This window comes from Saimiri boliviensis, chromosome 4, assembly GCF_048565385.1.
Source record: "Saimiri boliviensis isolate mSaiBol1 chromosome 4, mSaiBol1.pri, whole genome shotgun sequence".
NCBI lineage: Eukaryota > Metazoa > Chordata > Mammalia > Primates > Cebidae > Saimiri > Saimiri boliviensis.
In genome coordinates this window covers 128,584,264-128,597,426 of record NC_133452.1, presented here as the reverse complement: position 1 = coordinate 128,597,426, position 13,163 = coordinate 128,584,264, and the positions used below count along the sequence as shown (strand labels likewise).

The window sequence follows — 13,163 nt, the reverse complement described above, 5'->3', positions numbered from 1 at the left end:
AAAGCTGTTTGACTTGCTTCCGGTTTCTTCCAAATGGAGCCCAGCAAGAAACTATCATTGATTTTTTTAGAGCAAGTTGTGGAGACAGATCAATGCCAGGAAGAATTTCACCTTGAAGAATTCAGAAAGTGTTAGTTCTGAAATTAATAGACTTATAAACATTCCTAACACCCATAGGCATTTTTCTTACTAATATGGTGCTCAGTGTATAAAGTCAACTCTGTAATAGTAATGGGAATACTTATTTTGCCAGCCAAGGCCTGAGAGTGAAGTTTCTACTTACTCGTTCTGAAATTCTTGCAGTTATCTATCCCAATTGCTTTGCTTGATTCTGTTTCTGCTGTTGATTTACCTTTTGGCTCAATATGAAATGTATAATAGAGTTTTGGCTTTTCTTTTGTTCCAGGTACTCTAGCATGAAATACTAGCATAGGATATTTTTGGAATAGGTATTAGTCCACCCTTAGCTAAAAGTCTAGAGACTTTTAGATTTAAAGAAGTCATAAGCCTAGCTTCACAAGGCTACTAAACAATAGATCCATATTTGCTTAAGTTTAAGTCTTATTTATTTATTTATTTATTTATTTATTTATAGGAAGTAGGATTTATTGGTGGGCAGGAATAGGAAGGGGCACAGCGGAAAATCTCATGAATGCAGGACCTGCCGCTTGTCCAGGAGGCCACAATTGGGGATGTATGAGGTTGGTGCAAAAGAAATTACTTTTAATGGCAAAAATCACAATGATATTTGACCCGACAGCTATCCGGGATGAGCTGCTTCTCAGCCACCATGACTTCAGATTCTTCTGACTTGAACTTGGTAAAGTCCCACTTCTTTGAGATGTGAATCATCTGGTGGTGAGGCAACTTGAACTTGGGCCCTGTATAAGGCTTCAGTTACATGCTCCTTGTTCTGCAGTTTGGTGAAAATGGACATGATGACTTGACTAATGTGAACCCTGGCCACAGTGCCCTACAGCTTTCCAAAGCCACCTTGCATACCCATCTGGAGCCTGTCAACTCTTGCACAGGACAATATTTTGCTGTTGTGGATGACTGGGAAGGGGCAGAACCATGCTTGGATATGAAATTCAACTTTGCTGCAAGTTCTTATCATGTGTCTGTTGGCCCAAATGTGGGCATCCTCCAGGGCTTCAGAGAAGAGCTGCTCATATTCATCTGACACCATGTAACCTCAGCATAGAAACTCACCTGCTTTTGCTTTCCTCTGTCCCAGGTCAAAAATGTGAATCTTGGCATCAGGGACACCTCCGTAGAAGCCAGAATTTGGATATGTTTTGTTCTTACAATATCAGTAATACCTAGTAGGGTGTTCCATGGTGATACCAGAATTGTAACTGGCATCCCAAATGAAAAGTGAGAAAGTCTTATTTAATGTACACTTTTTAACTTTATTTGTGGCATCAACAAATTTTATACATTTGAACTTACATAGTGTATATACAAATAGCTCTTTTATGGATATCATCTCTCTCTACAAATCTGCCCAATTAGCAGAGGTGTTGGTTGATCCAGTTAAGAATAGATTAACCCTGGTAAGTTGGTGGTTGGCTGGTATCATAGATTTGTATATTTCTCATAATGCCAGTATTTCTCTATTTTGTATTAACTACAGTAAGTAGAAAATAGAGATTTTTTGAGAAAATTTGAATCAGTCTATGGATAAAACTTCAAATAGAATACTCTAAATAATAAAAATTATTTTAAGTCCATTATTTAAGTAAGAATATCTCCTTTTAAAAATTATTATTTTTAATTATTATTAGAGAGAGGATTTTGTTCTGTTGCCCAGGCTGGAGTGCAGTGGTGCAATCATAGCTCACTGTAACCTCAAACTCCTGGGTTTAAGCAATCTTCCTGCCTCAGCCTCCTGAGTAACTAAGACTACAAGAGGTGTACGCCACCACACCCAGCCAATTTTCTTATTTTATTTACTTATTTATTTTAGAGACAGGGTCTTTCTGTGCTGCCCAGGTTGATCTCAAACCCTTGACCTCAAGCCTTCCTTTTGTCCGACCTCCCAAAGTGCTGGGATTGCCAACATGAGCCACCTTACCTAGCCTGCTTTTTAAAAATATATTTTATCTTTAGTTTTAAGTTTACAGCAAAATTGAGCCAAAGGTACAGAAATTTTCTGTATAACCCCTGCCTTCACATATAAATAGTCTTTTCTTTTTTTTTTTTTTTTTTTTTTTTTTTTTGAGACGGAGTTTCGCTCTTGTTACCCAGGCTGGAGTGCAATGGCGCGATCTCGGCTCACCGCAACCTCCGCCTCCTGGATTCAGGCAATTCTCCTGCCTCAGCCTCCTGAGTAGCTGGGATTACAGGCATGCACCACCATGCCCAGCTAATTTTTTGTATTTTTAGTAGAGACGGGGTTTCACCATGTTGACCAGGTTGGTCTTGATCTCTCGACCTCGTGATCCACCCACCTCGGCCTCCCAAAGTGCTGGGATTACAGGCTTGAGCCACCGCGCCCGGCCCGTCTTTTCCATTATAGCATCAACATTCCCCACTAGAGTGGCACATTTGTGATAACTGATGAACCTGCACAGATGTATCTTTATTACCAAATTCCATAGTTGACATTAATTAGGGTCAACTTAGTGTTGTGCATTCTTTGCGTTTGGGAAAATGTATAAGGACAGGAATTCACCATTATAACATTATGCAGAGTAGTTTCACTGCCCTAAAAATGTTTTGTGTTCCACCTATTCATTCCCTCCACCCCCTAGCCATTGGCAATCATTTGTCTTTTTACTGTCTTTGTAGTCTTGCCTTTTCCAAAATGTCACATAGTTGAAATCATACAGTATGTAGCCTTTTCCTCTTGGCTTCTTTTACTTAGCAATATGCATTCATTTCCTTCATGTCTGTTCATGGCTTGATAACTCATTTTCTTTCGGTGTTGAATCATGTTCCATTGTCTTTATGGGCCACACTTACCCTTTAATCTATGGAAAGACATCTTGGTTGCCTCCATGTTTTAGCAACCATAAAAAAAGCTGTTAGAAATGTTCATGTGTAGGTTTTTATGTTTTCAACTCTTTTGAGTAAATATTTCTTAGTATTAAGAAATTGTTGCATAATTTCTTAATAATAATTAGTAAGGAGCATGATTGCTAGATCATATGGTAAGAGTATACTTAGTTTTGTACGAAACTGCCTATCTATCTTCCAGAGTGGCTGTACCATTTCCATTCCCACCAGTAGTAAATGAGAGTTCTTACTGCTCCACTTCCTCACCAGCATTTTGTGATGTCAGTGTTCTCGATTTGGCCTTTCTAATAGATACCTCATTGCTGATTTAATTTGCAGTTTTCTGATGACATATGATATAGAGCATCTTTTGGTGTGCTTATTTGCCATCTGTATATTTTCTGAGGTGGATATCTGTTCCAATCTTTTGCCCATTTTTATTTATTTCTTTTTTGTTTTTGTCTGCCTCTTCCACTCTCTCTCTCTCTTACTTTATAAAGTTCCAGGACACATGTGCAGAGCAGGCAGGTTTGTTACATAGGTATATTTGTACCATGCTGTTTTGCTGCACTGATTGACCCATCAGCTAAGTTCCTCCTCTTTCCTTCCAGCCCCCAATAGGCCCCAGTGTGTGCTGTCCCCTTCCCTGTGTCCATGTGTTTCCATTGTTCAACTCCCATTTACAAGTGAGTACATGCAGTGTTTACTTTTCTGTTCCTGAGGATGATGGCTTCCAGTTCCATCCTTGACCCTGCAAAAGACAAGATCTCATTTCTTTTTATGACTGCATTACTATGCAGTATTCCATGGGATATATGTACCACATTTTCTTTATCCAGTCTATCATTAATTGGCATTTGGGTTCATGACTTTGCTATTGTAAATGGTGCTGCAATAAACATACATGAGCATGCATCTTTATGGTAGAATGATTTATATTCCTCTGGTTATAAGCCCAGTAATAAGATTGCTGGGTCAAATGGTACTTCTGATTCTAGATCCTTGAGGAATTACCACACTGTCTTCCCCAATGGTTGAGCTAATTTACATTCACATCAATAGTGTAAAAGCATTCCTGCTTATCCACAGCCTTGCCAGCATCTACTGTTCCTTGACTTTTCACCATTCTGAGTGGCGTGAGATAGTATCTCCTTGTGCTTTTGATTTGCATTTCTCTGATGATCAGTGATTTTGAGCTTTTTTCATGTGTTTGTTGGTTGCATAAATGTCTTCTTTTGAGAAGTGTCTGTTCATAACCTTTGCCCACTTTTTATGTTTTTTTTTTTTTAATTGTAAATGTTTCTGTAGATTGCCTTTTCACTTTGATGATGGTTTCTTTTGCTGTGCAGAAGCTCTTTAGTTTAATTAGATCCCATTTGTCAATTTTGGCTTTTGTTGCACTTGCTTTTGACATTTTCATTGTGAAATCTTTGCCCATGCCTACATCCTGAATGGTATTGCCTAGGTTTTCTTCTAGACCAATGAAACAGAACAGAGGTCTCAAAAATTACCCCACACATCTACAACCATCTGATTTCAGAGAAATCTCACAAAAACAAGCAATGGAGAAAGAATTTTCTATTGAATAAATTATGCTGGGCAAACTGGCTAGCTATATGCAGGAAACAAACTGGACTCCTTTCTTATACCTTATACAAAAATTAACTCAAGATGGATTAAAAACTTAAATGTAAAACCCAATTATAAAACTTTTGCCCATTTCTTAAGCAGGTTCTTTGTTTTCTTATTGTTGAGTTTAAGTGTTCTTGGATATTTTGGATAACAGTCCTTTATCAGATATAGCTTCTGAAAATATTTTCTCCCAGTCTGTGACTTGTTTTTGCATTCTCTTGACAGTGTATATTTCATACAACATAAATTTTTAATTTTACAAAAATTTAGCTTATTGTTTTTTTTTTTTATGAACCATGCCTTTAGTGTTATGTCTAAAAAATCATCTCCATACCCAAAGTTATCTAAATTTTCTCCTATATTATCATTTAGGTTTACATTTTTATGTTTACATCTGTGATCCATTTTAAGTTGATTTTTTTAAAAGGTGTAAAGTCTGTGTTTAAATTTATTTTTTAAATATGATTGTCCAGCTGTCCTAGTACTTTGGTTGAAAAATAAATAAATAAACTTTCTTTGTTATGTTGTAGGCAAAGATCAGTTGATTGTGCTTATATGGGTCTATTTCTGTGTTTTCTACTTTGTTCCATTGGTCTATTTGTCTGTTCTTTAGCCAATATCACACTGTCTCTATTACTAGAACTTTAAAATAAGTGTTGAAGTTGGATAGTGTCAATCCACTAGGTTTGTTCTTCTTCTGTGGTGTGCTGGCTAATCTGGGTCTTTTGCCTCTCCATATAAACTTTAGAACCAGTTTGTCAATATCTCCCATATAACTGCTGGGATTTTGATTGGGATTGCATTGACTCCACAAATCAAATTGGGAAGAACTGACATTTTGACTATACTGAGACTTCATACCTATGAACATGGACTATCTCTCCATTCATTTAGTTCAGTTTTCTTCGTGTAGATCTTGAATGTATTTTGTTAGATTTACACCTATTTTACTTTTGTGTCTACTAATGTAAATAGGATTATATATTTTTTTATTTTATTTTATTTTATTTTTTTTTTCTTATTCTTTTTTTTTTTCTTTTTTTTTTTAATTGCATTTTAGGTTTTGGGGTACATGTGATGAACATGCAAGATTGTTGCATAGGTACACACATGGCAGTGTGCTTTGCTGCCTTCCGTCCCCTCACCTGTATCTGTCATTTCTCCCCATGCTATCTCTTCCCACCTCCCCACCCCCCGCCCCTCCCCCATTTCCCCCCAACAGACCCCAGTGTGTAGTGCTCCCCTCCCTGTGTCCATGTGTTCTCATTGTTCAACACCCGCCTATGAGCGAGAATATACGGTGTTTGATTTTCTGCTCTTGTGTCAGTTTGCTGAGAATGATGGTTTCCAGGTTCATCCATGTCCCTATAAAGGACGTGAACTCATCGTTTTTGATGGCTGCATAATATTCCATGGTGTATATGTACCACATTTTCCCTATCCAGTCTATCATCGTTGGGCATTTGGGTTGGTTCCAGGTCTTTGCTATTGTAAACAGTGCTGCAATGAACATTCGTGTGCACGTGTCCTTGTAGTAGAATGATTTATAATCCTTTGGATATATACCCAGTAATGGGATTGCTGGGTCAAATGGGATTTCTATTTTTAAGTCCTTGAGGAATCGCCACACTGTCTTCCACAATGGTTGAATTAATTTACATTCCCACCAACAGTGTAAAAGTGTTCCTATTTCTCCACATCCTCTCCAGCATCTGTTGTTTCCCGATTTTTTCATGATCGCCATTCTAACTGGTGTGAGATGGTATCTCAATGTGGTTTTGATTTGCATTTCTCTGATGACCAGTGATGATGAGCATTTTTTCATATGTTTGTTGGCCTCCTGTATGTCTTCTTTTGTAAAGTATCTGTTCATATCCTTTGCCCATTTTTGAATGGGCTTGTTTGTTTTTTTCTTGTAGATCTGCTTTAGTTCTTTGTAAATTCTGGATATCAGCCCCTTGTCAGATGGGTAGACTGCAAAAATTTTTTCCCATTCTGTTGGTTGCCGATTCACTCTACTGACTGTTTCTTTTGCCGTGCAGAAGCTGTGGAGTTTGATTAGGTCCCATTTGTCTATTTTGGCTTTTGTTGCCATTGCTTTTGGCGTTTTGGTCATGAAGTCCTTGCCTACACCTATGTCCTGGATGGTTTTGCCTAGATTTTCTTCTAAGGTTTTTATGGTATTAGGTCTGATGTTTAAGTCTTTAATCCATCTGGAGTTAATTTTGGTGTAAGGTGTCAGGAAGGGGTCCTGTTTCTGCTTTCTGCACATGGCTAGCCAGTTTTCCCAACACCATTTATTAAACAGGGAGTCCTTTCCCCATTGCTTGTTTTTGTCAGGTTTGTCGAAGATCAGATGGTTGTGGGTATGTTGTATTTCCTGTGAGGCCTCTGTTCTGTTCCATTGGTCTATATCTCTGTTTTGGTACCAGTACCATGCTGTTTTGATTACTGTAGCCTTGTAGTATAGTTTGAAGTCCGGTAGTGTGATGCCTCCCGCTTTGTTCTTTTTGCTTAGAATTGACTTGGCTATGCGGGCTCTCTTTTGGTTCCATATGAAGTTTAAGGTGTTTTTTTCCAGTTCTGTGAAGAAGGTCATTGGTAGCTTGATGGGAATAGCGTTGAATCTGTAAATTACTTTGGGCAGTATGGCCATTTTCACGATGTTGATTCTTCCTAACCATGAACATGGAATGTTTCTCCATCTGTTTGTATCCTCTCTTATTTCGTTGAGCAATGGCTTGTAGTTCTCCTTGAAGAGGTCCTTTACGTTCCTTGTTAGTTGTATTCCTAGGTACTTTATTCTCTTTGTAGCAATTGTGAATGGCAGTTCGTTCTTGATGTGGCTCTCTTGAAGTCTATTACTGGTGTATAGGAATGCTTGTGATTTTTGCACGTTGATTTTGTATCCTGAGACTTTGCTGAAGTTGTTTATCAGTTTCAGGAGATTTTGGGCTGAGATGATGGGGTCTTCCAGATATACAATCATGTCATCTGCAAATAGAGACAATTTGATTTCCTCCTTTCCAATTTGGATACCCTTTATTTCTTTTTCTTGCCTGATTGCTCTGGCTAGAACTTCCAGTACTATATTGAATAGGAGTGGTGAGAGAGGGCATCCTTGTCTAGTGCCAGATTTCAAAGGGAATGCTTCCAGTTTTTGCCCATTCAGTATGATATTGGCTGTTGGTTTGTCGTAAATAGCTTTTATTGTTTTGAGATACGTTCCGTCAATACCTAGTTTATTGAGGGTTTTTAGCATAAAGGGTTGTTGAATTTTGTCAAAAGCCTTCTCTGCATCAATCGAGATAATCATGTGGTTTTTGTCTTTGGTTCTGTTTATGTGGTGAATTACGTTTATGGACTTGCGTATGTTGAACCAGCCTTGCGTCCCCGGGATGAATCCTACTTGATCATGGTGGATGAGCTTTTTGATATGCTGTTGCAATCGGTTTGCCAGTATTTTATTGAAGATTTTTGCATCTATGTTCATCATGGATATTGGCCTGAAATTTTCTTTTCTTGTTGAGTCTCTGCCGGGTTTTGGTATCAGGATGATGTTTGTCTCGTAAAATGATTTGGGAAGGATTCCCTCTTTTTGGATTGTCTGGAATAGTTTCAGAAGGAATGGTATCAGCTCCTCCTTGTATGTCTGGTAGAATTCAGCTGTGAACCCATCTGGACCTGGGCTTTTTTTGGGTGGTAGGCTCTTTATTGCTGCCTCAACTTCAGACCATGTTATTGGTCTATTCAGGGTTTCGGCTTCTTCCAGGTTTAGGCTTGGGAGGTTGCAGGTGTCCAGGAATTTATCCATTTCTTCCAGGTTTACTAGTTTATGTGCATAGAGTTGTTTGTAATAATCTCTGATGATGGTTTGGATTTCTGTGGAATCTGTGGTGATATCCCCTTTATCGTTTTTTATTGCATCAATTTGGTTATTCTCTCTTTTCTTTTTTATTAATCTGGCTAGTGGTCTGTCTATTTTGTTGATCTTTTCAAAAAACCAGCTCCTGGATTTATTGATTTTTTGAAGAGTTTTTTGTGTCTCTATTTCCTTCAGTTCTGCTCTGATCTTAGTTATTTCCTGTCTTCTGCTAGGTTTTGAGTTTTTTTTATCTTGCTCCTCTAGCTCTTTCAATTTTGATGATAGGGTGTCAATTTTCGATCTCTCCTTTCTTCTCATGTGGGCACTCATTGCTATATATTTTCCTCTAGAGACTGCTTTAAATGTGTCCCAGAGATTCTGGTATGTTGTGTCTTCGTTCTCATTGGTTTCGAAGAACATCTTTATTTCTGCCTTCATTTCATTGTTTATCCAGTCAACATTCAAGAGCAAGTTGTTCAGTTTCCATGAAGCTGTGCGGTTCTGAGTTAGTTTCTGCATTCTGAGTTCTAACTCGATTGCACTGTGGTCTGAGAGACTGTTTGTTATGATTTCTGTTCTTTTGCATTTGCTGAGGAGTGATTTATTGCCAATTATGTGGTCAATTTTAGAGTAGGTGTGATGTGGTGCTGAGAAGAATGTATATTCTGTGGATTTGGGGTGGAGAGTTCTGTAAATGTCTATTAGGTTTGCTCGTTCCAGGTCTGTGTTCAGGTCCTGGATATCCTTGTTGATTTTCTGTCTGGTTGATCTGTCTAATATTGACAATGGGGTGTTAAAGTCTCCCACTATTATTGTGTGGGAGTCTAAGTCTCTTTGTAAGTCATTAAGAACTTGCCTTATGTATCTGGGTGCTCCTGTATTGGGTGCATATATATTTAGGATCGTTAGCTCTTCTTGTTGCAGTGATCCTTTTACCATTATGTAATGTCCTTCTTTGTCTCTTTTGATCTTTGTTGCCTTAAAGTCTATTTTATCAGAGATGAGAATTGCAACTCCTGCCTTTTTTTGCTCTCCATTTGCTTGGTAGATCTTCCTCCATCCCTTTATTTTGAGCCTTTGTGTATCCTTGCATGTAAGATGGGTTTCCTGGATACAGCACACTGATGGGTTTTGGCTTTTTATCCAATTTGCCAGTCTGTGTCTTTTGATTGGGGCATTTAGTCCATTGACATTTAGGGATAGTATTGTTATGTGTGAATTTGATGCTGTCATTTTGATGCTACCTGGCTGTTTTGTTGGTTAGTTGATGCAGATTCTTGATTGTGTTGCTGCTTTTTTACCATTTGGTGTGTTTTTGGAGTGGCTGGTACTGGTTGTTCCTTTATATGTGTAGAGCCTCTTTCAGGAGTTCTTGTAGAGCAGGTTTGGTGGTGATGAAATCTCTGAGTGCTTGCTTGTTCACAAAGGATTTTATTTTTCCTTCACTTATGAAGCTGAGTTTGGCTGGATAGGAGATTCTGGGTTGAAAGTTCTTTTCTTTAAGGATGTTGAATATTGGCCCCCAGTCTCTTCTGGCTTGTAGAGTTTCTGCTGAGAGATCTGCTGTGAGTCTAATGGGCTTCCCTCTGTGGGTAACCCGACCTTTCTCTCTGGCTGCCCTTAGCATTTTCTCTTTCATTTCAACCCTGGTGAATCTGACGATTATGTGCCTTGGGGTTGCTCTTCTTGAGGAATATCTCTGTGGTGTTCTCTGTATTTCCTGGATTTGAATATTGGTCTGCCTTGCTAGGTTGGGGAAGTTTTCCTGGATAATATCCTGAAGAGTATTTTCCAGCTTGGATTCATTCTCTTCATCACATTCAGGTACATCTATCAGACGTAGATTAGGTCTTTTCACATAGTCCCACATTTCTTGAAGATTTTGTTCATTCCTTTTTGCGCTTTTTTCTCTGTTCTTGCCTTCTCTTTTTATTTCATTGAGTTGGTCTTCGACCTCTGATATCCTTTCTTCTGCTTGGTCAATTCGGCTGTTGAAGCTTGTGCATGCTTCACGAAGTTCTCGTGTTGCGTTTTTCAGCTCCATCAATTCACTTATTCTCCTCTCTATGCTGTCCATTCTCGTCAGCAGTTCGTCCAATCTTTTTTCAAGGTTCCTATTTTCTTTGTGATGGGTTAGAACATGTTCTTTTAGCTCATTGTAGTTTCTTACTACCCATCTTCTGAAGTCTGATTCTGTCATTTCATCACCCTCCTTCTCCATCCGGTCTGGTTCCCTTGCTGGTGAGGAGTTGTGATCACTTTTAGGAGGAGAGGTGTTCTGGTTTCGGGAGTTTTCATCCTTTTTACGCTGGTTTCTACCCATTTTTGTGGGTTTATCCACCTGTTGTCTGTCTCTGTCCCAGGGAGTTGGAGCTTTATGAGTTTCCGTTGCACTACTGCCTTTTTTGATTTTTTTTTTTTTCAGGTCGGACCCGCCCAGCTAGCAGCACGCCTAGCCTCTGCCTGCCCGCAGGGGCTTTGCTGAGCTGCTGTGGGCTCCGCCCAGCTGCCCTGAGCTCTTCCCTGTAGTCCTTTTTATATGGGCCTAGTTAGAACTGTCTGGGCAATGGTGGCCCCGCCTCTGTTATGGGGGACTCTCTCTGTTGTGGCAGGTTGCCTCGGCAACGGCGGGTTGCCTCGGCAACGGCAGCCTGCCTCCATAGCGGTGGAGAGTCTCAGTAATGGCGGAAGCCCCTCCCCCACGGAGCTGTACCGTCCCGGTTCAGCTGTGCTTGGTTTGAAGGGCTCAACCCAGAGGGTTTCCAATTACTGTTTTTGTTTTCGTTGTTGTTGGGGGTGGAGGGGTGGGACCAACCGAGCCTGATCACCTGGCTCCCTGACTCAGAGTCTTTTCTTTTAAGTTGAACGACCCCGCGTTCCGGTCGCTTGTTGAAAAGGCGCCGGGATCTCCCGTGCTGCGACTCACGGAGTCGGCTCGAACCGTGGCGCCGGCTCCTGGCGGATTTTTTGCCTAGGAATCTCCTGGCCTGGCTCGCTATTTCAGATGAATGGGCTATTCTGCCGTCTCAAGGCTCTGCTCGCCAGCTAAGAGGGCTCCCAGACCAGTGGCTTTTGTACGGAGAACCGCAGCAACAGGGAGTGGTCACAGCAGCCGCGCGGGCGGAATCAGCCCCGTGGGGGCCAAAACAGCCGCACCGGCTGGGACTGCGACGCTGGCGACCCCTCTGCCTGGGTATCTCCTGGTCTGTGGGCAATAAGAGTTCGTCTGGAAATGCGGCGTCCACTCACCCTCTGCACTTTCACTGGGAGCTGAAGTCCTGAGCTGTTCTTAGGCGGCCATCTTGAAAGTCGCTCCTATTTTTTTATTTTAAATTCTACTTGTTCATTGCTGGTATACACAAGTGATTGACTTTTGTATATTAACCTTGTGTCCTACCACCTGTGTTAACTGTTTATTTCCAGGAGGTTTTCTGGTCAATTCTTTTAGATTTTCTACATAGATAATAATGTCATGTGTAAACAAAGACCGTATTATTTATTCTTTCTCAATCTGTATACCTCTTATTTTATTTCCTTTCTTATTTCATTAACTATGACTTATGATACAGTGTTGAAAGGAGTAATGAGAGGAAATATCCTTGCCTTTTTCCTAATCTTATGGGAAAGCTTCTAGTGTCTCACCATTAAGTATGATTTTAGCTGTATATTTTTTGTAGATAATCTGTATCAGTTTAAGGAAGTTTCCTCTGCTCCTAGTTTAATGTGAGTTTTTTATTTTCTTTTTTATTATAAAAGTCATGAATGGGTATTGAAAATATTATTTTAACAATTCTCTTTTCTCAAGACTTCAGTAGAAAATTTCAGGTGTTAGCAACTAAAGTGTGGTCCACAAACTAGCACCATCAGTATCATCTGGAAGTCTATGAAAAAATAGAGAGTCTCAAGCTTCACCTCAGACCTAGTGAATCAGATCTGCATTTTAATAAAATGCTACAGTTGATTAATTTGCATATTACAGTATGAGGGGCACTGGCCCTGGTCATTTTCTTAGTCTTACTGTCTAGATCATTAGTCACTTTTCTTTATCCTCCTCTGTTTCAGTGGAAGGATCATTGACATAGAGCCATAATGACATTGAATTAGGAACCCAGCACTTGCCAGTTACATAAGTTTTAACAATTAACTCATTTTTTCCAAGCCATAATGCCTCCCTTGTAGAATGAGAACAATACCTATGTTTCACAATTATTGGGTGAATTAAATGGTATGATGCATGTAAAAATTCAGTATAGTTAGTATTTGACAAATGTCACTTCCCTTTCTGTCCATCATGTGTCTTATGCTAGAGAGACATTGTTTTATTAAGATTTGGACACTTTTATGACAATTTTTTATTCTTCCTTATCCTTCTCTCCTAATTCTTAGTTTACTAGTCTTTCCTTTTAAGGTGTTTTGCATGTGCTTTATCTTTTGTTATGCAGGATTTTGCATTGCCTTTCCCCACCTATTCCAGCCTCCAAGAGTAGACAGCTCTGAATATTCTCTGACCTTTTCTGCTTCAGGATTTTCTCCAAATCTTGGCAAGACTGCTTAACACAACATACAGCATAACCTGGGACTATAGGGAACTTAATACCTGAAGGGGCTATGTCATGGAGTATGGGAGTCAATGACTAAGCATTCTTGTCTTCTGTACTTTAGAGGT

At 39.6% G+C, this 13,163-nt stretch overlaps 1 pseudogene; it reads right to left on the bottom strand.

Moving 5' to 3' along the window:
- Positions 1 to 723: 723 nt before the first annotated feature.
- Positions 724 to 1,309, bottom strand: LOC101049759 (large ribosomal subunit protein uL16-like; annotated as a pseudogene).
- Between the last annotated feature and the right edge of the window lie 11,854 nt (positions 1,310 to 13,163).